Consider the following 4,564-nt stretch of genomic DNA (forward strand, 5'->3'; position numbering starts at 1 on the left):
CCCCCACCCGTCCGATTCCCCATTCATACTCCGTGGGCGCCAAAACTACCTCTCCACCAGCCGCGAAACCCCGGCGTCCTCCGTCCACCACCCCATCCCACCCATCAACCGCCGCCCTCCTCCATCACGCCGGAGCCGATACCCCGACGTCGTCGTCCATCGCAACCTCAACCGCAACGCCCTCCACGGCTAGTAGTTGAAGCCGAGGCCGAGCAGCCCATACCCGAGCCAGTTCAACCACGCCGTCCTGCGCCTCACCGCTGCCGCTCCAACTTCGCCACCCTCCACCACACCGGAGCTGTTCCTGCTACGCCGTCCTTCATCGCCTCGGATCTGCTTCCCCTCCGCTGACATACGGCCACGGCAACACAGTCAACAATTTGGCCATGGGTTCGTCCAAGCCTGCACCCTCCAGAACATCGGTTTCCCCAGTAAAAAGAAGAAAATCGGCGCGACTTGTGGAGGTGACCACACCGGCAACCGAAAAAGGTACTCCTCTTCCCTTATTTGTGCAAATCTTATGTCTCTGCTTGCATGGTATTCATCCCACAGAAGTCACTAGTTGACCGCTTCTTCTTGATACTAGATGTTCCTAGTAACTCGCGATGCACAAGGTTTCTCCTCATATACTATTTCACCTTAGCTAGAGGTCCGTCGCCCCCCTGAATTTCAATTTCTGGCCACTTGATTCCCAATTAACGGAAGCATTCCCCGGCGTAACAGGCGCTAGTACGCCTATTACGCCGGGGAAGCAGCGCCTTGGTGTTTATCTTAGGGGCGTGTGCGGCCTAGAGCTACTGGCGCCCGATCTGGAGGTCGGCCGGGATTAAAGGGATGGCCTGGGGGCGCTGCCAAGCACGGCGGTGGTGTGAGATCAATGGGAGGGCGGGGCGGCGGAGGCAGGGGTCTGGGCCGGTGGTCGCTAGCGGTTCGAGAAAGATCGTCAACAGTGACTCGCGGGAGGTAAACGAAGGCCATCTGCCCGTTCCTTATAGATCGGACGGTTCATTAAAAAAATCGACTGACCTATTTATTTTCAGTCGACTGTTATCTTAGATATGACCACATGTGGTGGTATGCTGGAGGAGTACCTGCATTTCTTGTGCTCATATATTACAAAATCATACAGAGTAGAATCTAATTTTCTTTGCCATGCAATGTTGTAGAGCTATCATATGTCTCCCGTCATTTATTTTTCAGCCACCTGCTATCTGCTACTTTTACATTGCACTAGTTCTGCACACACTTCACCCTTACTCTCATTGTTGTGTTTTTATGCAAGGGTATTTCAGACTCTGCTGCCATGAGAGAAGCCAAAAAGAAAAGAGAGAAGTCGCTCCAGTTTGGTGTGTGGGTAGGCAAGACACGTTTCAGCGCTATAATGGGTGCAGTGTCAGCAGATGGAGACGGTAAACGTAGCTCTGGAGTTGATGACCTCGCTCGCAATGAACCACCATCCCATGTGCTTGCTTTAACTTCGCGGTCTCATATGTGGTTGCTTCCATATGGTGTCTAGCTTGTATTCGAAAGGCCGAAGTCGGTAAGATAAGGAAAGATATTTTTTTACATGAACCACCATCTCGTGAGCACCAGAAGACAAATAGCTAGTCAGGGCACTGGCCCAGCCAGTGACAAGCCCATCAAAGATAGGCATCACCTCGAAGCCAACTAAAAAGCTGCGATGGTGGCGAAGCAGCCCGCCTCCCGCCAGGCTCTCAGGTCCTAGATGATCATGATCGCCACTCCAGCCGGATGTCTAGCTTGTATTGCTTCCAATTTGGTTAAATTGCATCTGCTTAGCTTACACATTATACCTTTGAATATGACATGCCTTTCTGTTTTTGGTACATACTAGTACATCTGTGTATTAACCATGTTCTTACATCAAACTAATGTTCTTGTGTATCCCTCATCAATCACTTATGACGAGGCAGGCAGGCAAGGGGACTACTCCTCATTTAAAGAATGCAGCGTTAGCCTCCCGACATGATTCTCAAGAAACAGAAATGCTAGATGAAGATAGTGAACGTAGCTCTGTAGTTGATTACAGCATTTCCCCTACACTAGCATCGCAGGTGCTTGCTCTAACTTGGCAGCGTGATATGTGGTTGCATGTTGCATATGGTGTCTAGATTGTAATTCTTCCAATCTGGTTAAACTGCATGTGCTAGTCTGCTTAGCTTATACATTATACTTGTTAATGTGACATGCCTTCCTGTATTTAGTACATAGTACATTTGTCTATTAAGCATGTCCTTACATAAAACTATTGTTTTTTTGTATCCCGCATCAATCAACATGACGAGACACCTTTAGTATATGCAGTGCGATATTAGTTGCATCTTTCATATGATTTATAGCATGCGCTGCTTCCAATTTGTTGAAATTCCATTTATGATGGGACGCTTTTAACTTGGCAGAGTCATATTGGTTGCATCTTTCATGTGGTGTCTAGCTTGCATTGCTTCTTATTTGCTGGAATGGTTTCTGCTAAGTTTACACAAACAGTTGTGAACATGCCATGCCGTCCTGTTTTTCGTACATATTCCATCCTGGTATCATGTGTTTGCCTTACATCAAAGTAGTGATTGTCAGTATCATGCATGAATGAGTTCTAAAGAGAGAATTTTATTGCTTTTTCTTGTCGGTTTTACTTGACAATTCAAAATCGATAAAGCGGAAGGAAGTTAGCAAGGCAACGGATAAAGGTGCTCCTTCCGAATGGAGGGCCTCTACAGTTTCTACTCCTCCACACCCCCAAAATGATTTCCAAGACAACACATGCATAAACACTCAACAAAGCTGTGTTTATGATGAGCACGTCTCCCCTAGTGCAGCATCACCGGTGTTCCCTCTAACTTGGCACTGTTATATGTGGTTGCATGTTATGTGTGATGTCTAGCTTGTATTGCTTCTAATTTTGTTGAATTCCATCTGCTTACTTTACACATTATACTTGAATAAGACACATGTTCCTGTTTCCAAAACATACAATATCTGTCTATCACACCATGTTCTTACATCAAATTACTACTGTTGTGTAACCTGCAACAATCACTTATCATAAGACACGTTTGACTTCGGAGTGTGATATAGGTTACATCTCACATTCTTTTCTAGCTTGTATTACTAATTTGTTGAAATGGCACTTATGACGAGACAGTTTTAACTTGGTAGAGTGATATTCGTTGCATCTTTCATATGGTGTCTAGCTTTCATTGCTTCTAATTTGTTGAAATGCCTTCTCCTTAGTTTACACATCATAAGCTATGAATATGCAATGCTGTGAATATGCAATGGCACTAATGACGAGAGACCTCTAACATGGTAGTGTGATGTTGTTTGCATCTTGCATATGATTTATTTCTTATACTGCTTCACATTTGTTTAAACGCCATTTATGATGAGACACTGTTAACTTGGCAGAGCGATATTTGTAGCATCTTTCATATGGTGTCTACCTTCCATTGCATTGCTTCTAATTTGGTGAATGTCTTCTTCTTAGTTTACACATCATAGTTCTGGTTATCTCTTCCATCCTGTTTTTCATACATATTACATCCTCCTATCATGTGGTTGTCTAACATCAAAGTTTAGTTCGTCTACATCACGCATCAATTTGTTCTGAAGAACTAAATTGTTATTCATTTTTCTTGTCGGCTTGACTTAACATGGCACAGAGAAAGAGGAAGAAACACATAATGGCAGGGAATGAGAAGCGGATGAATCCTGCAGATTCTACTGGTACTGATGGTGCAATAGAAGGTCAAAGTCTAGCAGAAAATTCTACAAACATGGCATCCCATGCTACACGAGTTGCAAAAAAAGACAAACAGAAACAAATAGCTGCCACCAAACAAGAAGAGACAGTCCTAGTTCTTGCAACACCTACCATAGTACTACCAGCTGCACGACGTACTCGTACGTCAACTGAGCTAGCAGCATGTTCCCAAGCTCCCTTGCCACCTGACACAACTTCCCAAGCACTCTTGACACAAGACGAGTTGGCAATATCAGATGAACCTTGTGAGCTTCAACAGCAAGAAGGTAGTTGCTGGAGTTAAGTTACAGTTGCATGCTTCTTTATATGTAGTCTCACAGTTTGATGTACACTAACACTTCCTATGTTTGTTGTTGGACTAGCACTTAGGCACAAGAGGAAACAAACATCAGGGATAATGATCGATAGGTTAACTAAATCTAGAGGAGGAAGAATGGAGATCCGTTTTGAGGCAGGTTTAAAAAGGCCACGTGATGCTACAGAGTCAGCCAAGTTAGTATCAGAGGCAGCGGTTGTTGTTAGGTGTCATGTACATATCCTCCCAACATGGATTCAGTACAGGAATGACAAAGACGAAACCCAGTTCAACATCTTCCTCGACCATTTATCTGTAAGTATGGTTATGTATGGAAACTAGTAATATCGTCTTGCTCTGTCCAATACTTTCTAGGTTGCTGATAATGAGACTCCCATAATTTTCAATAGATGAGGTTCAAGTTGGATAGCCAAGATGATGCAACCAGACAAGCTTGGACCCATGTTTTCAAGTCTGCTCTACGACAG

This window comes from Triticum dicoccoides, chromosome 5A (assembly GCF_002162155.2).
Source record: "Triticum dicoccoides isolate Atlit2015 ecotype Zavitan chromosome 5A, WEW_v2.0, whole genome shotgun sequence".
In the NCBI taxonomy this organism is placed as follows: domain Eukaryota; kingdom Viridiplantae; phylum Streptophyta; class Magnoliopsida; order Poales; family Poaceae; genus Triticum; species Triticum dicoccoides.